A 22,893-nucleotide genomic window follows, 5' to 3' on the forward strand; every position below is an offset into this window, starting at 1 on the left:
GAGACATGCCTGGCTAAAGGAACAAAATTTGCCTGATCATGTTAAAGCTAAATTGCTAGATGCACCTTTACAGCATGATACTCTGGTATTAAGGCAGAAGAGGTTTTAAAGAAAATGGAAGACAAAGCTAAGTCTATACAAAATGTTAAAGACTTCTTGCAAGTGCAGCCACCATGATTCAGTGGACACTGGCCTACAAAAAAATTGGTCCTTTCCTGTGTCAGACAGAGCTCAAAGGGGCAAATCCAGACGCCCTAAGGGTTCCAGATACCCAGGCGCAAGATTCATACAGGTCAAAGCAATGGGGCGCTTCTACTTCCAAATCTGTAGGAGATAAAGCGCAAACCTACAGAAAACAGTCCTAACGACTTCCCTCTGCCTACACCAAGCACTTATCTTTTGGCAGCACCCTTAGGGGGAAATTAGCACTTTTTGCTCAAAATTGGCAGTTAATAACCCAGGACAAGTGGGTACTAAACATAGTATCACAGTGATACAGATTCCATTTCCACACTCTGCCAATGGCAAATGGTTGGCCATATCTGCCAAAAACTCAATTGCTGAGGCACAGAAATAGGTTACGTCCCTCTTGGATACGGGGGTCATTCAGCCAGTACCAGAACAGGAAAAAGGACAGGGTTTTTACTCTACTGTTCTTGGTACCCAGAAAGGACAAGGCCTGGCAGTCAATACTGGATCTATCGATTTTGAACACATACCTGGACATTCCAAAATTCAAAATGCTGACTTTGCTTCAAGTTATCCTGCATCCTACTGATTTCATATGCAAGACTGCATATGAGGAAACTTCAGTGGTACCTAAAAAGTTTATGGAGTCAACATTCTCACAGTCTGGAAACGATGAATGTGAAATTGTTCGATCTCGCCGTTTGTTCTTGCACACGGGTTCGGAGCCGATCCTCGGCTCCGAGTCGGCCACATCACCAGCTCAGCATCTTCGAGAAAGTTGGAGGCACAGTTCTATCCCATGATCCTCCTGTGCTAACCCTCAGATCTAGTTTGACACTAGCAGCAGATCGCATCGTGAGAGGCTCGGGCCAGTATTTTTTCATTCTTTATACTATCCTTTTTGAAGTTGTAGTTGTTAAAAGTAGTTAAAAGTAGTTAAAGTAGTTTATTAGTGTGATAGTTTATTAGAGAGTGTGTTTTTCAATAGTTAAAGTAGTTTTAAATAGTTTAGTAATTTTTTACCTTAGTCAAGGCCTTGTTGTAATTGTCAGATCTGACAGTAGGGTTTAAATTGTTAATTCTGCCTTAACTTATTCTTCTCTTTTTATATATATTCAGAGATAAGAATTATTCATACTTTTAGAAGTGTTAGTGTGTTATTATATTTATATACATATAAGTGTGTTAGTAATTTGTTTACTAGGTATTAGTAGTATGTCTGAAAAAGCCAAGTCAGGCTTTAAAAGGTGTCAGTGTGGACAAAAGATGTCTATTACTGATGACCATTCTTCCTGTGTCTACTGCCTTGGCCCTCTCCACTTGCAGGAAGACTGTTCCATCTGTCATTCCTTCAGTGGGAGGGTCATGCTAGAAAGGCGCAGGAAGTTGGTGGACAGAGGGTTATTAAAACCTGAATTGCAGGAGGCCCTGGATAAGACTGAACAAGTGTCCAAGTCTTCGAAGGAGTCCAAGTCTTCAAGAGTGTCGGAGCCTAAGTCCTCGGCTCCGAGCACCTCTTTTCAGATACCGGCTCCAAAGACCTCGGGGTCGGGTGTCGAATGCTTATCTCTTATCGAGACTCTGGTATTGGAGCCAGTATCGGAGGTACCACCGCCTTCAATCCTTCACTCTGTGATGGCTTCAGCCCCTTCGACCCGTTCTTCGAGGCCGCTTTCCGACTCCGACATGGACCGAGTGGTACAGAAGCTAATGGAGAACTCTGCTCTGTCCAAATTAGTCGAAGTTTCGTCCCAATTGGTTTCGAAACTAGTGGCTCTTCCCGCCCCCGAGACAAATCCTCCTCCGAGACCTGTCGAGTCGTCAGAGCCAGGAATCGAAGAGCCGATGATTGTAGAGCCCTTGGTGCCGAAGCCTCCAGTAGCGCTATCGGCACTGTTGACCTCAACACCTTCGGAACCAGCCGGGGGGTCTCTTAGCCGACTCTATTTCCTAGGTTCCGGGGCGGATAGTTGAACCAAACTTTCGGTTCAGACACTCCCCCTCGGGGCCTCTGCTCAGATCAGCTCAGATCCGTCCTCAGGGTTGGAGCCCGTGGTCCCTGTTCCAGGGAAACTGCCAGCTTCTTCGGAACTGATGAGATCCATGGGCCAGGGCACCGATGCCTTCGACATCATGTGGAAGGTCTTGTCTGAACAGACACATACGTCATCGGCATCATCTTTTCCTCCCCCAAAGGGTTCACGTTCTGCTTCTGTACCTTCGGTTCCTACCAAGCGTCGAGACCCAGTGCCTCAGCCAGCCCCAGAGGGCACCCCTGGTTCCTCGGATGCCTCCCCAGAAGCCCCTTCTGAGGATGTACCTTGTTTTCTTTACCTTGTGTTTTGCTTGCATTCTATTTTAACAGCATATTAAAACTTCAAAAGAGACCACAGCTCTCTCTGTTCTGAGTCAGGCAGAAATTTTTCCCGCCCTCCCACCCATTTAAGTTGTGTTGTTAAATACCACTGTCTTTCTAGTTGCCCGCCTCTTATGTTAATCTGACCATATATCTCATTTCTCTCTACTTTCACTGGCTTATGTGAGTAATCACAAAATCATCATTTTTGAAATCCCACCCCTTCAATTATTTAAATTTATTGGCCATCCTAAAGTATTTCATAGTACCAAATTACAAAAGTGACCACCCCTTTCAATCCATCTTGCTGTTTTAAAAATAGTAACTCTCCACTAAACCTTAACTTTTTAAATAGGTAAAATTCAAGTTACCTACTTTCACATCTAACTTCTCTAGTGCACACTGCAGAGTGCATTCTTTTCAATCTTACCTTTAAGCATCCCTGTGACTAGCACTTTCTCTAATACCTGCTGGAAAGCACTAGGAAGCCTTAAACTCATACAAACACTGAACTCTCCTTGTTAATAAGGAGAAATTAATAATAGGCACTAAACAGCCTATAAGTGCAAAGTACCTTGCTAAGGAAACAGCTCCTGTACTTTACAAAGAAAAAAAAAAGCCCAAACCAGGCATGTCCAAGGGTGAGCTTCTGGTGATTTCTCCTGTCCACCTGGTGAATCTGGGCATACTGGGGCAATGCAGCAATTGCCTCATGTACACAGACAACCCTCTCCTCCTACCACCCAACACTACAACCTGTGAGAGATGCACTTACATAGCCAAAATGGAAGCAAAGCTCTCTCCACCCAAGATTGTGCTAAACAGTCAAGAGGAGAAGGTTAACACCCACACTACACCTCAAGCAACACATAGCCCTTCTAAACCCGCACCACCAATACCCACATATAGCAACACTAAATCCACATATGCAGAGGCCCTTAACTGTAACCTGCCCAAGCAACAAAGACCTCTGAAGCTGAAACGCAAACAAACACCAATCACAACCAATGTGTCACATAGTTCACAACACCAGTGTGCCACCCAGCAACAGCCCCTAAGGCAAGACAATGTACCTAACACTTTAGTCATAGGTGACTCTATAGTCCGGCACACTGATGTTCCTCTCACCAGGTTGAATAAGGAGAAAATTACAGTCAGCTGCCTGTCTGGTGCCAGGATCTGCCACATAACGCATGCACTCAAGTCACTCCACAACAAGTACAAATATGACTCTGTCATTGTCCATGTTGGAGTGAATGAGTTGAGACGTACCTCCCTGGACTACATGAAAAGAGACATGGAAGAGCTCTCAGATCATGTGGCCCAGGCAGGTATGACCGTAGCCCTGAGTAGCATCCTGCCTTCGCCCAGAATGATACCACAATATAAGGATAAAATGATTGACTTCAACAATTGGCTAAGCTTATGGTGTCATTCAAAGGGGATCCAGTATCTGTCTGCCTGGGATGACATGATTGACAGACCACGATGCTTTGCCAGAGATGGTCTGCACCTGTCGCCCCTGGGATTCAGGTTACTGGCTAAGGCTCTTGCCACCCCTATAGTGCCTTTTTAGGCAAACTTCAAAGGACAAAACCACCACCGTAACAGGTACAAGCATGCAAAATCTGAAGGTAATGCTACTCAATGCTAGAAGTCTAAACCTCAAAATGCACTCTCGAGGCACTCCTAAAAATGGAGAACATCGATATCTGTGCAGTAACTGAGACCTGGTTCAAGGCTCCAGAGAGCACACCTGCAATACCAGGCTACAACTCTTACCACACTTTTCGGCCACCAAACCAGGACCGAAAAACTAAAGGTGGAGGAGTGTCAATATTCACCAAGTATATTCACACCACCAGGCTAGTTGGCCAACACAATGTGTCTGAAATTCTCCAAGTGCAACTAACACTAGGTAAGACTGCAATCCAAATTGTAGCTTGCTACAGATCCCCCACCATACCCCAAGATTCTCACTACACCTTTTTAAACATACTGGAAAATATTAAGATAGAACCAAACACCCTAATACTGGGTGATTTTAACTACCCTGCCATTAACTGGGAAAACTACTCATGTCCCAACACCTTTGCGCAACGGTTCTTGGAATTCATAAATTCCAACGCCCTGGATCAACTAATCCATAGTCCCACCAGGGGCTCCAATATCCTAGACCTGGTCATTACCAACATGGCAAATCAATGCTCCATACCTATGGTTACCCCCTCGTTAGTCAGGTCTGACCATAAGCTGATCACCCTTAACATCCACATCCCACCCCCACCCCCAGTAAAGAAACCACCATAAAAAACTTCTCCAAAGCCAACTTCATGCTACTCAAGTCAGAAGTGACAAACTTCATGACACCCATGCAGACAGGAACTGAAAGTTCAACTGCTGAATCCTACACTAAGGCACTGTACGAGCACATCCACTCATGCATGAATCTTGCCATCCCAAATAGAACCAAAATGCTCTCATCCAAAAAAAGGAAGCCAATCTGGTGGTCCCCTGCCATAAACAAACTTTACAACAAAAGGAAGAAACTTTTGCAGAAAAGAGGAAAATCCCAGGATGCAAAAAACTCCCTTAGTAGCCTCAGTAAGAAACTGAGATGCCTCATAAAATCCTCCAAAGCTAGTTATGAAAATAAAATTGCCAAAGATTCCAAAGACAACCACAAAGCATTCTATAACTATGTCAAGAATCTAAATGGCAATGCTCAGATCTGCTCTGAGCTAAAACAGAATGGCAATAAATATACTGATCCAAAGGATATTGCCAATATCCTGGCAGATCGATTCAGTGCCAACTTCACCCCTCTCACCCCTAAATGGCCCATCTCAATACCGAAGATTGCCAAATTCCACTAATAACGGCCACACAGGTACAAAACGCACTCTCTAAAGCCAAGAATACAGCATCCATGGGACCAGATGACATCCCGGCTGTGTACTGCATGAACTACAATATGAACTGGCACCTCACCTAAGTGTCATGTTTAATCATAGCCTCACCTCAGGTTTCGTGCCCACTGAGTGGCGCAGAGCTACAGTTATCCCAATCCACAAGGGGGGATCCACCTTGGATCACGGAAACTACCGTCCCATCAGTCTGACAAGCCTTATCTGCAAGGCCATGGAGCGTATTATCATGGAACTTATAAACAAAGACATTGGCAACCTTCAAACACTGGACCCCACCCAGTTTGGGTTTGTGAAGGGCCGATCTTGTCTCCTGAACCTGATTGACTTCTTTGAATCAGTCTCCAGAGCCATGGACAAGGGTAAGGTGGTCCACACAGCCTATCTAGACCTTGCCAAGGCCTTTGACACCATCCCCCACTCTGGAATCATAGATAAACTTACTAAGGAGGGTATTAATCCCTATGTCACCCAATGGGTTGCTAAATGGCTTACTGATAGAACCCACACTGTAAAAGTAGCCGACTCCAAATCCAGCTCCATACAAGTGACAAGTGGAGTACCTCAGGGTTCAGTCCTGGGGCCGCTCTTGTTTGGCATCTACTTCTCTGAAGTACAGGTCAACACTAAAGGACTCTGGCTAACAAAGTTTGCAGATGACTGCAAAATGGGAGCCATTATTGAATCCCCAAATGATGTGGATACTCTACAAAAGGGCCTTACAGAAACAGATGCTTGGTGCCAGAGCTATGGGCTCAAGCTCAATGCCAAGAAATGTATTGTTATCCCTTTGGGAAAAACATGTATCCATGAATTACCATATAGGTGGCAGTACACTAAACACAGAAAGTGTGATAAGAGACTTAGGGACACAGGTGGACAGTGGTTTCACCTTCGATAACCACATCGCCACAACAATCAGGAAATCCTTCTATGTGGCACACCTCATCACGAAGGGCTTTTCATCCAGAAAAAGGAGGTCATTGTCCCACTGTACTCATCCCTCATTAGACCCATTATAGAATACAATGCCCCATTTGGTATGTACCTCTCAAGACATCTGCAACAACTGGAAAGGCCTCAGAAATACCTCACTAAAAGAATCACAGGCCTAAAGCAGATGCCCTACGCTGACCGCCTTAAAAAACTCCAGCTATACTCTGTCGCATATCGTCTACTCAGAGGCGATCTCTGCTTAACATACAAGGCCATGTCAAACCCAGAGCTGTTGGACATGCTACACTTAAAGAAATCCCAATCCCTCAGAGCTACACGCTCCAGGGATCTAAACCTTGTCATCACAATAAACAAAACATGCTGGAGGGATAGGTTTCTGACCCAGAGACTCCCCAGACTCTGGAATAGATTGCCCATACATGTCAAGCAGAGTGCCTCTTTGGACCTCTTCAAGAGGAACCTTGACGATTGGATGGGAGAAAGGAAATTCACCCCAGGGATCACGTCAGTCGCCCTGCTAGACAGGGGTCCAGGAAAGTAAATAATGTGGGAAGAAATAGCCAGGGAATTGTTATGGCTGGGCTTGTATAGGCCCTAGGGCTGATAGCCTAGTACCAACCTATGAACCTATGAAAAGATTGTGCAAGAGGAGGCACATTGATTCCCCACAGGAATCTCTAACATCTGATACCGATTTGGATGAAGCAGAAGGGTCCCCACAGTCCCCCTCTGAAGATGTCTCTTTTGCTGGCATTTTGGAAATCTTGAAAGAGGGGAGACTGGCAGACCCTTGCCCCTTCTGTAGACGAATCGGTATTGCTGAAGGCATTTGGGGCTCAACCTTCTACCTCCTGGGTGACCCCTCCCTTTGACGAACTCATGGACCTGATAGCGCGAAGGGCGTGGGAGATACCTGATACAGTGGAACCGGTCCCCCGGAGACCCAACAAGTACATCACGGCTCCTCAAGACAAAAGCTTTCTGACTAAAGGAGTGCCAGTGGATACTATGGTGGTGGCGGCGGCAGCCACTAAGAAGGAAATGTCCGAATCATTTTCCTCTGTTCATCCTCCTAATAAGGATGCTAGGACGATGGATAGATATGGGAAGGGCGTGTTTAGTTCTGCGACTTTTTCCATGCAGTCGCTGAACTACCTTGCGCATTTCACGCGTCTACAGAGAGATCTTCTCAAGGAACTGGGAGATGCTCTCCAGGGCAATACAGATGCTGCTGTCTCCGAGAAAGTGACAGCACACCTTAACACCCTCAACTCCATAGTTAACTCATCCATGAGGCTCATTTCATATGCAGCCGAAGGTTCGAGTAGGGCGGCAGCCTCCGCAATTGCTCTGAGAAAGACCATCCTGGCTGTGCCTATGCTCCTTTGTGGAAGCCTTCAAGTCTTCCTTTAACGCCCCTTTTGATGGTGCCTCACTGTTTGGTACCAAAGTAAAGGAGACTCTCACTAGGTGCGAGCAAGAAGGGAAGACCCTGTCTGCCGTAGGGGTCCGTTTTTCCGCCCCATCTAGACCATACCCCAAAGGGCAAAGAGGCAGAAAAATGTGGTTCCGAAAGACTCAGGGATTCTTTCAGCCCACACAGAGTGATGCCCCCTCCAGAGGCAGAGGAGGGGGAAGAAATGGAAGATGCCGTCCAGGCGGCAGAGGCGGTCCGCAGAATCAGGGCGACAGAGATACGTTCTCTGGGAAGCCCTTTCAGCACTCCTGAGTGCATGCCCGGCTGTCCTACTCTGGAGGCAGTCGGGGGTCGTTTGGCTTTATACCCAGTGGCCTGGCTAAATCTTACATCGAATTCCTGGGTAAAAAGCATATTTACCAGAGCCTACACTATTCCATTTATAAAAATTCCACCTGCCCCCAAGAAACTCCCAGATGTTCCACCCAGTCTGCGAGACCAGGCAGCCGTAGAAATAAAAAGGCTGCTCGAAAACAGAGTCATCCAACCAGTCCCAGCAGACCAGAAAGGATCCGGAACTTACTCAAGGTTCTTTTTATTTCCAAAGAAAACAGGGGACTGGAGGCCAATTTTGGACCTCAGCAGACTCAACACTTTCGTGAAAAAGGAAAAGTTCCGGATGGTCACGCTATAGTCGATCCTTCCTTTCCTACAGGATGGCGACTGGATGTGCTCTATAGATCTCAAAGGAGCGTACTACCATATCAAGATGGCCAGAGCGTCCAGAGATCACCTGCGCTTCCGGCTAGGAGCCAGTCACTTCCAATTTCGTGCTCTGCTCTTTGGCCTCACCTCAGCCCCCAGCGTGTTCACCAAATGCATGGCAGTAGTAGCGTCTCACCTGGGGCAAATGGGATTCCGAGTGTTTCCTTACCTAGACGACTGGCTCCTGTCCGCCACCACCGAGTATCGTCTTGTACAAGCCAGGGATTACACCATCATCCTTTGCTCTTCTCTGGGCATAACAGTCAATTTTGGAAAATCTGTCTTATCGCCCTCACAGCATATCTCATTTATAGGGGCAGAGTTAGACACTTCCCTGGCAAGAATCAGTCACCCCCCCACTAAGAGTATCAGCCCTCAGAAATCAAATTTCTATTCTACTTCAGAGCAAGAGAGTCCCTGCTCAGCAAATCTTGAGAGTACTAGGAATGATGGCATCCGCTTATCGTAGTTCCCCTAGGCAGGATGCATATGAGGATCCTTCAGTGGATGCTGTTAGCTCAGTGGTCATACCTACAACTTCCACTATCTCACGAGATCTTATTCACGAACTCCTGCAAACGGGATCTCCTATGGTGGATGCACAGTCAGGACCTAACAGTAGGCCGACTGTTTGTGTTGCCCAGTCCTATAGCTACCTTAACCATGGACGCTTCCCTGATAGGGTGGGGGGGGGGGGCTTTTTCAGGGAAGAACAGTCCAAGGTCAATGGTCCAACTTGCAGTACAACCTGCACATCAATGTCCTAGTGCTGAGGGCAGTGTTTCTTGCATTGCAACACTTTTCACAAGTCCTTACCTCTGGGAACAGTGACAGTTCAGATGGACAACATGTCAGTAGTCTGGTACATAAAAAAACAAGGAGGCACCAGGTCTTATCCATTGTGCAGAGAGGCCCTCAGGATTTGGCAATGGGCTGTGTCTACCGGACGCTTTCTCATAGCAACGCACATCCCGGGGACATCCAACGTCATTGCGGACAGGTTGAGCAGAGCCATCCTGTTGCCCCACGAGTGGTCCCTCAAATCTCAAGTCGCGGAAAAGATTTTCTGCAGATGGGGCCAGCCTTGCTGCAACCTATTTGCATCCCTATTGAATGCCAAATACAGAAGCTACTTTGCCCTACTACCCCACCGGGGGGGGGTGCCCCCAGGGACTCACTTGTGCACGATTGGCCTTCAGGTCTCCTTTATGCTTTTCCCCCTGTTCCGCTAATTCCCAAATTCCTGCAGAAAGCAAAACGTCTGGAAAGGACCATAATTCTGATAGCCCCATTCTGGCCTCAACAAATCTGGTTCCCCTTCCTTCAAACTCATCAGGTGGAGGAACCGTGATATTCTGGACCCATTGCCAGATCTGTTGACACACTCGTCGGGAGTTCCTCACACGTCTCTCAAGTCCCTCAAACTGACAGCTTGGCTGCTCCACTTCCCATCTTAGCCAGGTCAGATTTTTTGTCCCCTGCAGTTCAACACATAATTGTATCTTCCCACAAGCCATCCACAAGGAAGCTATATAACAGCAAATGGAAACGTTTTGCGTACTGGGCCTCACAGCAGGGTATAGATCCATCAGGGGCTCCAGTACACAAGATATTAGAGTTTCTTTCTACACTTTTTCATGAAGGAGAATCGACTTCCACGATAAGGGTACAACTTGCGGCTATATCTAATTTTCATGTTGGCCAGGGAGATACTTCCCTCATGTCCCACAGACTTTGCAAAGCCGTTATGAAAGGTACCTTTCACCTCCGTACCCCCTTTCGTAATCCAGTGGCTCCATGGAATTTTAACCTGATCTTATCACAGCTCAAGTTGCCCCCATTTGAACCAGCCGCCACAACCCTTCTTAAATTTTTATCGTGGAAGACACTTTTTCTGGTTGCCATCACTTCTGCCCGGATGGTTTCAGAGTTGCAAGCGTTATCTGTCCGGCCCCCATATATGATATTTCATCCAGATAGGGTAACATTGCGCACTAATTCATCCTTCCTTCCAAAGATTTGTTCGGTCCAAAATATTAATCAATCGATTGAACTACCCACCTTCTTCAAAAATCACTCCAGTGAGTTGGAATACATGCTGCACAAATTGGACGTCCACAGGCAGCTGATATTTTACTTTGGACGAAGGAATACAGAAAGTCGGACCAACTGTTTGCATCATATGCTGAACAAAGGAAGGGAAAGGCGGTAACAAAAGTTACTTTATCCAAATGGCTCTCGGACTGTATAAATTTCGTATATTCAGAATCAAAGCAACAACTCCCCTTTAAACCCAAGGCTCATTCTACGAGGGCGATTGCTACTTCTTTAGCCCATACCGCCCGCTTGCCATTTGATACCATTTGTGTGGCGGCAACTTGGGCGAAACCGCATACTTTCATCACTCACTACAAATTAGATAAAAACTCCAGAGACAGGGCGACGTTTGGTTCCACTGTTCTCAGGAATGTTCTCCTGTGAGCCACCCAGGATAAAGGAGCTAGGGACGCTACCCGTGTGTAAGAACAAATGGCGAGATCGAACAATTTCACATAAAGAAGTTATTTTCTTAATATAACGTTCCATGTGAATTGTTCATCTTGCCTTTGTTCTTACATTCCCCCCCTCCATCCCCTGTCCTGCGTTCTCGAAGAACGGGTAAGACTGCACTCTGTTTCATTCTTCTCTAGATACTGTTATTCTTCAGCATCCTAGTGTACATCAGGGATGGCATCTTTTCTCTTCTATTGATGACAAAGTATCAGTCAGTGTAGCTGTGTTTTTTCTATGCGCTTAGGGCGCAGTAACTAGTGGGATTCTTCTGGTGTTAGCAAACTAGATCTGAGGGTTAGCACAGGAGGATCATGGGATAGAACTGTGCCTCGAACTTTCTCGAAGATGCTGAGCTGGTGATGTGGCCGGCTCGGAGCCGAGGATCGGCTCCGAACCCGTGTGTAAGAACAAAGGCGAGATGAACAATTCACATGGAATGTTATGGTAAGAACATAACATGTTAAGTTGTCAATCTCGCCTTCATTCTTGCTGGATGGGTTCGGAGCCGATCCTCGGCTCCGACTCGGCACTTGCTAAGCTCGAGAGTCACTTGTACCAGCTCGAGGCAGCCCCATATCCCATGATGCAAGGCGGTAATTACCCAGATCTCGTTTGCCACTTCGCTGATGAGGTACTCCTTTTGCCAGCTCGTGGTAAGTAAATTGTTATACAATTGTTAGTCACCCCATTCCTAGTTTTTCTCTTATAATATTAGTATATTTGTCATTTTTGGGTAGTTCTAGGGTCGCTAGTCTAGTTTTACTGTTTCCCTAGTTGTTTTTATTTAGTTGGGCCTTCATTCCCTTCCCATCCCTTCCTGTCAGGGTGTGTGTGGGGGTTCATATTTTCCCCTTTTAAGTTAAAATTTCTGAGTCTGGGACTGTGTGAGTTGTGTGTTGTGTGTATACTCACCATGTCCAAGGAACAGAGGGTCTCAGGCTTCAAGAAGTGTGACTCGTGCTGTCAGAAGATGTCTCTGACAGACTGTCGCACTTCTTGTATCTACTGCCTGGGACCTCTCCACCTGCAGGACTCCTGTGCTATCTGTCACTCTTTCAGCCAGAGAGTCCTGCAGGAAAGGAGAAATAAATTAATCTTGAGAGGACTTCTTAAACCGGAGGGCTCCCCGGCCAAGTCTGCTTCGGGAAAGCCCTCTAAGACCTCCAAGGTCCAGGCTTCTGCTTCTAAGCCTTCCGCCTTGGCTCCGACTCCTTTGGAGTCGAGATCGGCTCCGGCTGGAGCCGAACTTATTTTGACTAAATCTTCGGCACCAATGGCTATCGGTGCCGATACTTTAACTGACACATTGGTGTCGGCTCCGACCACCATGTGACTAAGACTTCGGTATTGGCGCCGGCCGGCTCCGATACCATTATTTCCTTGCCTGTATCGTCTCCAGCCGGAGCCGATACATCCTTGACCAGGCTTGTAGCCGAGAAGTTGTCGGCTCCGTCTGGAACAGAGGGTTCTTCGGCTCCGATGGTTCCGTCGAGGAAGCGGTCCAGGTCTCCCTCTTTGGAGCCGATACTGTCGGCTCCGGCCTCTCCTCTTCTTTTGGAGCGGAGCCATCGGAGCCGATCTTCTAGGTCTTCCAGGCTCTCAGACCATGAATTGGAGAGAGTGGTAAGCAGATTAAAATCACAGGCACTAGCTCAAATGCTTCATAGTCCGTCTCAACAGACGACTATTAGTCCACACCCTCTTCAAGTTCCTCCTTCGACTCTTCTCCAGAGCTCGGAGCCGGAGTCTATGGGAATAGTTACTGCTATGGCTGCGGGGCAGATACCTCCCCTTTCTGCTCCTTCAGCTTCTACTCTTATCTCCTCCTCGAGACCTTCCTTGGAGGGATCTGGTGGTCGGGCTTCCCTGGTCTGCTCCGAGGGGGTGAGTGGCATCGGACCCTTGTCCGACCCTGCTCTTCCCCTCGGGGCTTCGGCCTTGGTGAGCTCTGCCCCGACATCTGCCTCGGAGCCTTCCCTTTCAGTGGGCCCGGGAGTCCCTGTTTCTTCGGAGCGGGGTCTCTCGGATCTCCCTGGGAGGGGAGCCTTCGAGGTGATGAGTGTGCTGGCCCCTGGGCTCAGTCAGCAGTCTATCCCCTTAGCTCCTCCCTCTATGTTGCCTGCAGATGTCTCTTCCCACTCTCTTGCTCCCGGACCGAGAGATCCACCGCCTCAGGTTTCCCCACTGGGAAGAACCCCCTCTTCCGAGGATTCTCCTGATCCATCAGGAGATCCTCCGCGTAAAAGGACCTGTAAGAGGAAGCACCTAGACTCCCCTGAGTCTACTACTTCAGATACCGACTTAGATGAGTCGGAGGGGTCCCCAAGATCCCCCTCTGAGGATGTCTCTTTTTCAGACATCCTAGAACTCCTAAAACAGAGGGGAAACTGGCCCTCCATTAATCCCTCCGAGGATGAGTCGGTATACCTAGAGGCGTTTGGATCTCGACCCTCCACCTCCTGGGTGTCTCCGCCTTCGACCCCTCATGGAGGTGATAGCTCGAAGGCGTGGGTATCTCCTGATTCCGTAGAACCAGTTCCCAGGAGGCCTTCTAAATTTATTACAGCCCCTTCCGAGAAACAATTTCTTACAAAAGGTGTCCCTGTTGATGCCATGGTTGTGGCCGCCACCAAGAAGGAACTTGCAGATCCTTCCGTACCAGTCCATCCTCCTAACAAGGATTCTAGGACCATGGACAGGTATGGTAAGCGGATGTTTTCCTCAGCGACCTTTGCCATGCTCGCTGAATTATTTATGTCACTTCACCAGACTTCAAAGGGACATCCTTAAAGAATTAGGTGAAGTAGTACAGGATCCTACAGCTGCAGGGGCTCAGGACAAGATTGCTTCTCAGCTAGGAATCCTTAACTCCATAACCAACTCCTCCATGCGGCTGATTTCGTATGCAGCAGATGGAGCGAGTAGAGCTGCAGGGACAGGAGTGGCTCTTAGACGTCAGTCCTGGATGCGGCTCTGTAATTTTGCAGATCCCTTTAAGGCGTCCTTCACAAACTCTCCCTTCGATGGATCAACATTGTTTGGTCCTCAGGTGAAGGATACGTTGACCAGGTGTGAGCAAGACGGCAAAACTCTTTCTGCCGTAGGAGTCTGTTTTTCCACCCCTTCTAGGCCTTACCCTAAAGGACAGAAGGGCGGAAAGATGTGGTTCCGTAAATCTCAGGGAGTCACGCCGGACACACGTGGTCAGTTTACCCCTAGGGGCAGAGGGGGTAATAATAATAGACGCCATCCTAGGGGCAGAGGGGGTCCGCAAAACCAGGGAAGCAGAGAGCCTCTCTCTGACAAGCCCTTCCAGCATCCCTGTGGTGTTGCCCGACTGTCCATCCTTGGAGGCAGTCGGGGGAAGATTATCGCTGTACCCAGAAGCCTGGCTTTCCCTTTCACAAGACAAATGGGTACAGTCGATCATATCCGAGGGTTACAACATTCCTTTCGAGGAAAGTCCCTTCACTCACAAAAATTCCCTTCCAGATGTTCCACCCGGTCTAAGGGAAATCGCAAAATTAGAAGTATTAAAGCTTCTACACAAAAGGGCCATTCAGCCAGTTCCAACAGACCATTCAGAGCCCGGAATCTACTCAAGGTTCTTTTTGGTTCCCAAAAAGACGGGAGATTGGAGACCAATATTGGACCTCAGCAGACTCAACAAGTCTGTGAAAAAGACAAGATTTCGGATGGTCACACTTCAATCGATTTTGCCCTTCTTGGGCAAAGACAACTGGATGTGCTCAATAGACCTTCAGGATGCGTACTATCACATAAAAATCCACAGGCGCTCCAGAAGGTTTCTCCACTTTCGGCTGGGGTCCAGTCATTTTCAATTCAGAGCCCTGCCCTTTGGTCTCACTACAGCCCCCAGAGTGTTCACCAAATGCATGGCAGTGGTCACGGCTCATCTGAGACGTCAAGGATTCCAGGTGTTTCCGTATCTCGACGACTGGCTCCTCTCAGCCACCACCAGGCATCAACTTCTCCAAGCCAGGGATTACACCCTAAATCTCTGCACTCAATTAGGAATTTCGATCAACTACGAAAAATCCTCCTTATTGCCCTGCCAGTCTATTACTTTTATAGGCGCAAATTTAGACACTGTTCGGATGTCAGCAAACCTCACAAGCCAGAGAATCCTAGATATCCAAAACCATGTGCGGATCATCCTTGCCAACAAAAAGGTGCAAGCCAGACTGGTCCTAAAGGTATTGGGCCTCATGGCAGCTGCCATTACTCTTCTTCCTTTGGCCCGCTTTTACATGCGTCTCCTTCAATGGATGTTGTTCACCCAATGGTCCTATCAACAACTTCCCATGCGTCACCAAATTCTGGTGACACAAACATGCAAAAACCACCTATCCTGGTGGATTTCTTCTCCCCAGGTTCATCAGGGCAGACCCTTTGTTTCCCCGGCCCCGGTAGCCACAGTCACTACGGACGCCTCCCTGATCGGGTGGGGGGGTCATTATCAGGGCAGGATGGTTCATGGGACGTGGCAACCGTTCGAATACCGCCTGCACATAAATGTCCTAGAGATGAGAGCAGTGCTTTTAACGTTGCAAGCCCTCAACGACTTTCTTCCCTTGGAAACAATTGCAGTTCACACGGACAACATGTCCATAGTGTGTGGTACATCAACAAGCAGGGCGGAACCAAGTCCTACCCCTTGTGTCGAGAGGCTCTCAGACTTTGGCAATGGGCGATCTCCTCTCATCGGTTTCTGGTAGCAACACATATCCCTGGGAAAACCAACATTTTAGCGGACAGATTGAGCAGAGCTATACTCATGCCTCACGAGTGGTCTCTCAAACAATCTATAGTGGAGGAGATTTTTCAGAAGTGGGGCCGCCCATGCTGCGATCTTTTTGCTACTTCCCAAAACAGCAAATGCCCAGCCTTCTTCTCTCTCTTCCCACTTCCGGGCCATCCCCCCAGAGACGCTATTACCCAAGATTGGCCCCAGGGACTTCTTTATGCCTTTCCTCCCTTTCCATTGATACCACAGGTACTCCAGAAAGCTACCATTTTGAGAGCCAAAATGATTCTCATTGCCCCGTATTGGCCTCTACAAATTTGGTTTCCGTTCCTCCATCATCATCTTTTGGTGCAGCCGTGGCATCTGGACCCAGTGCCAGATCTTCTGATCCACCAATCGGGTCAGCTGCATCGGTCCATTCCTTCTCTCAACCTCACAGCTTGGTTGCTCCACTTCCTTCCTTAGCCAGGCTTCCTATGATCTCTAACCTTGTTAGGGATATCATAGTGGCTTCCCTTAAATCCTCTACTAGAAGGATTTACTCTAGCAAGTGGAAACGTTTCTCCCTTTGAGCGAAATCAAGGAACATAGATCCCTTTACTGCCCCTGTTCATGCAGTTTTGGATTTTCTAGCGGAAATCTTTCACTCGGGTTCTTCATCTTCCACGGTCAAAGTTCAGTTGGCTGCAATCTCGAACTTTCATGTCGGGTTTGCAGATCACAACATTATGTCCCACAAGCTTTGTAGAGCTTTTCTGAAAGGAGTTTTTCTCCTCAGACCTCCTGTCAGGAGTCGTCCTCCTCAATGGGACCTAAATCTAGTGCTGACATCCTTAATTCTTCCTCTCTTTGAGCCAGCTGCTTCATGCTCACTAAAGTTTCTTTCGTGGAAGACACTCTTCCTTGTCGCTATTACCTCGGTTAGTAGAGTGTCAGAACTTCATGCCCTCTCTGTTCGTCCCCCATATTTGGTCTTCCACAAGGACAGAGTATCCTTGAGAACTAATCCATCCTTTTTGCCCAAGGTTGCTTCAAAAACAAATTTAAACCAATCCATTGATCTCCCTGTATTTTTTCCTAATTACTCCAACAGATCGGAACAAAAATTACATTATCTTGATGTTCACCGCCAACTCAGATATTATTTGGACAGAACAAAACAATTCAGGAAGTCTGATCAGCTCTTTCTTTCTTATGCTGAAAATAAGAAAGGCCTCCCTGTTTCCAAAGCGGCCTTGTCTAGATGGCTATCTTCCACCATTTCCGACATTTATCAACTTAGGGGCAAACAGCTGTGCTCAAAACCAAAGGCACATTCCACTAGAGGCTTAGCCACTTCTACAGCCTTTCAGGCTAGGCTACCCTTAGATACTATTTGTGCAGCAGCCACTTGGGCCACTCCTCATACCTTTGTTTCTCATTACAAATTGGATTTGGCCTCCAGGGATAGAGCCAGTTTTGGTTCCACGGTTCTCAAGAGTCTGTTCCATTGAGCCACCCAGGATAATTGAGCCACCCAGGATAGAGGTGCTAGGGACGCGGTCCCATCCAGCAAGAATGAAGGCGAGATTGACAACTTAACATTTAGAAGTTATGTACCTACCATAACATTCCATGTTAGTTGTCTTCTCTCGCCTTCTTTCTTGCGACCCTCCCTCCTGCCCCCTTGCCTGGACAGACCTTGATCTCCCTCGGCTCTGGAAGATTTTACTTCTTTGGGCACAGTTAGTTCTAGTTTTTAGTTATCTGGTTCCCCTTACAACCTTTTTAGGCTTATTCTCTTCTTTCCTTAGTGGAAAGTTTGTTATGCTAGGTAGGTCTCCCTCTAGGTACCAAACGAGATCTGGGTAATTACCGCCTTGCTTCATGGGATATGGGGCTGCCTCGAGCTGGTAAAAGTTACTCTCGAGCTTAGCAAGTGCCGAGTCAGAGCCGAGGATCGGCTCCAAACCCATCCAGCAAGAAAGAAGGCGAGAGAAGACAACTAACATGGAACATTATGGTAGGTACATAACTTCTAATTCTTTTTTCTCATTCCCTGCCTACAGCAGGAGTTTCTATGGTGGCCAAAGGCATGTCACCAAAACATGGGACGGGCTTTCACGCTATCCCCTGCCAGCCAATCCTTAACAGATGCATCAGATTATGCTTGGGGGGCTCACATGGCAAGAAGATGCATTCAGGGCATATGGATCCCAAAACAAATGCATCTACATATCAACCAGAAAGAGATGCTAGCTGTTCAAAATGGCCTAACAGCCTTCAAGGCTTTACTTCATCCAGGACAACTATTAAAGACGGACAACACCACGGTCATGTGGTATATAAACAAGCAAGGGACACACACTCATACCCTCTTTACAGATTAGCCATGGCACTGTGGGACACAGCTTTGACCCACCAAATACATCTCCAAGCTCAATTCCTAACAGGAAAGCAAAATACTCTGGCAGACGATTTAAGCAGAAACCTTATGGATCCTCACGAGTGGAAACTAAATCCACAAGTCTTCAGCATGATAACAGAGAAATGGGGGAGCCCAGACATAGATCTATTTGCCTCTCCTCAAAATTATCAATTGAAAAGATTCTGCACAAGGACTTAAAATAGACAAGCAAGGAAAGTGGACTCCCCATCCTTCAGTTGGAAAAACCTATCAGTTTACGCCTTTCCTCCTCTGCCTCTTCTTCCCAAGGTCCTCCTAAAAGTCAGACGAGAAACCAAAGATGATACTAATTGCCCCGGACTGGCCCTGCCAATACTGGTACCCAGTCCTAAGGAACTTATCTCAATATCCAGCTTGGACCTTACCTCAAAGACCTCAACTACTGTCCCAGCAAAACAATCAGATCCTGCACAATCAACTCCAGACAACTGAACCTGGCAGCATGGCTGATCATGTAGTTTTTCAAACAACACCTCTCAGTAAAGTTGTGATGAATGTCATTTTGGAAGCCAAAAGGCCTAGTACTAGAAAATATTATGCTGATAAATGGAAGAGATTATCTGCTTGGAATCGGGCACAAGGAACTGATGCAGCAGAACCAAATATTCCTCAGATATTACAATACTTAATTGAGATGCTTGACAAAGGCCTATCTTTTTCATCAATTAAAATCCATACCTCTGCCATTTTGGCTCATTACAATAGAGAGCCACCAATCTTTTCTCATCCTTTACTCAAGCAGTATCTTAGAGGAGCCAAAAATTTAAGGCCTCCTAGAAGATCACCATTACCTGCATGGGACCTCAGTTATGTGTTGGAAAAGCTCACCCCGCCTCCATTTGAGCTAGTTGCTACCACTGATATAAAGTTCTTATCATGGAAAAAACGCTCTGCTACTAGCAATTACTTCAGCAAGAAGAGTTTCAGAGCTACAGGCCCTCATGGCTGTAGAGCCTTTTTATCATATTTTACCCAGACAGGGTGTCTCTGAGGACAAATCCTACATTTATGCCTAAGGTGGTTTCCAGTGTTGGCTCTTAACCAAACAATTCATCTGCCAACTTTTTATCCAAATCCACAAAACAAGGGGGAGAGAATTCTGCATTCCTTGGATGTACAGAGACAGCTAAGATTCTGCTTGAGCAGGACTAAAGGTGTAAGAAAAACTGAGTAATTACTAGTGTCATATGCTGCAAGATCAGAAGGAAAGGCTATTTCAAAGCAGACAATTTCAAAGTGGATAAGCCACTGCATCCGCTTCTGCTACTTACACCATGGTAAACCTGTGCCCAAGGGCATTAGGTCTCATTCCACCAGAGCTGCGGCTACTTCAGCTGCCTTTCTCAGAGGAGTACCAACCAAAGACATTGTAGAGGCTGCTACTTGGAGTTCTGTTCACATCTTTACAAAGCATTATCATTTGCTTCTTTACTCTAAGTCCAGGGCAGGCTTTGCCACTGCAGTTCTGCAGGGCCTTATAGCCGCACCTAATGCTGTTTAGCTCCAACCTCCCAACCATAGCTTTGGGATTATACCCAAATGTAATGACTGCAACAGTGAAACACGAAGAATATAGTACAGTTGTGTACACTTACCATAAATGTATATGTTCGAGTGTATTCACTGTTGCAGTCCAGGTTACCCTCCCCACCATCCCCCTGTCATTCTGGAGTTTATCTTTCCTTCTCTAGCTTCTACAACCTATGTGGTGTATTTGCTTGTAGATGAAGGTAAAGTTTATATTGATGCATGTATATACATATATATATATATATATATATATATATATATATATATATATATATATATGTATATATATATTTTGCAGCCTTTTTGGGGACACCTGACATCTGGGACAAGAAAAACTAAAGAAAATGGTGTTGGCTGCATGTTTTATATACCCCTGACGACCTGTTGTCATGGAAGAGGAGACAGCAACCGATGCAGGACCCAAGACTTTGGAATTCAGGCTGAGGGCAACCTGCCAGCAGATTACCCAAATGTAATGACTGCAACAGTGAATAGACTCAACATCTACATTTATGGTAAGTGTACACAACTGTACTTTTTACTTTGTTATAAATCATCTCATATGTGTTCATTGTCGTCTTTCCTACCCGATCACTTATCCATATTCTCAATTTTTTTCTCTCTCCCAAAATCCATCTCCACCTCCTGATGTGAACATAAATGTTTGCCCACCCTACCCCCCCCACCCCCGCCCATCTGTCTTCATCCTTTTTGTACTTGGTCATTGTAACTAATATATTGTCTGCATGCAATGCTATTTTCTTCTTTTCCCAATACCAGGCTTTCTTATTGTCTTGGCTTGTGGCTCTATATACATAGTAAACAGGGGTGATAGTGTACATCCTTGTGCCCCTCTCTTTGTTTTTATTTGTTCTGAGAACGTTGCTCTTATTTTAATCCTTGCAGTGGCCCCTCTGTGTACCTTTCTAAGTAGCTCAATTCATCTCTTGGGAAAATCTCTTCTCTCTGCCACCCTGAGCATATATAAAAAACGGTAAGGTCCACATCCGAATACACTTTATTAATAGACAAAACAACAAACCATATTGCAAAAAAACATATTTAGTGCTTTCATCTCTATAGGGAGACTTCTTCAGGATACAGTTTATTCCATTGCCCAAACTCTTTATAAATAATATTGCATCTAGACGTCATGAAATATTCCACCAATCCATATCCATTATAATTGATTGGTCATTAACATTTAAAATACTCCATTGAAACCTATTATAAATAACTACTATTTGTAATAAATAGATTAAAAAATGTATAAAATATGTTAGAATAAGATTAAAAAAAACTGTATAACCATTCTTTAAAAAATTCTTAAACATATATATATATATATATATAATATTTATTAACATACAGTTTATGTAATTGTATTAGGCTTTTCAATTAACATAGGGGTTATGGATACAGTTTCATTCAACCCTGGGGGGAACATATTTGTCAATTTCAGCTGCCATTCGGTATCTTTCTTTTTTAACAGATTCTTCCAATCTCCCCCTCTAGGATTCATACAAATTTTCTCCAAAATACCAAAATCAAATTTAGTAAATGTGGAACAAGTAAGGGAATATTTATTAAGGGCGTTACTTAACTTCTTGTTTTTTATGTCGTTTATATGCTCCTAAATTTTGACTTTCAAGGAATGCTCTCTCTTTCCTACATAGAAGTGTGTGCATGATTCACACACCGCTAGGTATACAACTGTACTAGTACTGCAGTTCCCTTTCTTCAAAGACACCTTACTTTGCAAACAATTTTTTAATCTCAAGGACATTTCTTTCATAATATATGGACAGTGAGTACAGTTTACACAAGCCCTAGTACCCTGAATAAAAATATCATCTCTATCTATTTTGTGTTCCAGTAATCTTTTAAAGTTTGGTACTGTTTTAGTTACAAAATTTGGCTTCCTTCCTAATGTCTCTAACACCTCACTGTTGGTTCTGAAAATATTCCAGTTTTGTGTTAAAGCTTTTTGAATATTACCTGTAAGGTGATTATACTGTAACACACAAGCTTTATTGTAACTTTTATTAGACACACAATTAGATTCTTTGCTCAATCCAATGCCCAAAAGTGGCTTGTGATAAGTACCCCACTTAGCATATACTTCCTCAGTGATTTCATCTATATAAAATCTGGGGTACTCTCTTTCATGGAACATTTCTGCAATTATATCTAATTCTGCTTGGACGTCTTCAAAATGCTGTCATCCGAGCTGCTCTTATTGCCTGTCCCTTGATACTTTTTTTTTTTTGTTTTAAGGGATGGTTACTATTAAAATGTAAATAAGCATTACAAAAAGTATCCTTCCTGAATACTCTAGATCTAAACCCATTTGCATCATGCATAATGAGGGTATCTAAATAATTTATACTGTGCTTGTTAAAATTGTAAGTAAATTGTAAAAAATGGGTAGAGTTGTTTAAATAGTAAATAAATTCTTCTATCTCAGTAATTAAGTGTTCCTTGCCACAAAATAAAAATGTCATCCAAAAAACGAGAATATAATTTTATTTTACTCCAATGGAGGCAGCTTAAAACAAATGTACTTTTCCACCCTAAAAGTACTAAATTAGCATAAACCGGTGCACAAGCTGCCCCCATGGCAACACCCTGAATATGTTGATAATATTCCCCTTCGAACCATATATAATTATTCTCCAAGACCAAGCTCATGAGTTCACTTATTAAAGTCACCTGGTCATGGGATAAATTAGAATACTGAAATAAAGTTTCTTCGAAACTTTTGGAATGGCTGTAAAAAGGTCCTTTTGAGCCCCTTTATTCTTTTTCTTTGCACCGGAATTCACTCAGCAGCACTTTTTTACTTCTTGCCTCTCTCCATTTCCTTTCATACATCTTTCCTTGTATCTCATTAGCTAACCTTATTTTAGTCTTGTCCAATTCCTTTATGGTCTTTCATCGTTTCTCTTGGTTCCCCCTCTGTTTTCTGTCCTATGTCCTGTTTAC

General features: G+C 45.5%; 1 protein-coding gene across 1 annotated transcript in view; it reads left to right on the top strand.

Moving 5' to 3' along the window:
- The window catches only part of UBR1 (ubiquitin protein ligase E3 component n-recognin 1), a gene marked incomplete in the record, with an annotated part of 4,571,807 nt that overhangs the window by 1,935,632 nt on the left and 2,613,282 nt on the right, over positions 1–22,893 (top strand).

The sequence above is a fragment of the Protopterus annectens genome, chromosome 6.part0 (genome assembly GCF_019279795.1).
Source record: "Protopterus annectens isolate FY-2018-M chromosome 6.part0, PAN1.0, whole genome shotgun sequence".
Classification (NCBI taxonomy): Eukaryota; Metazoa; Chordata; order Ceratodontiformes; family Protopteridae; genus Protopterus; species Protopterus annectens.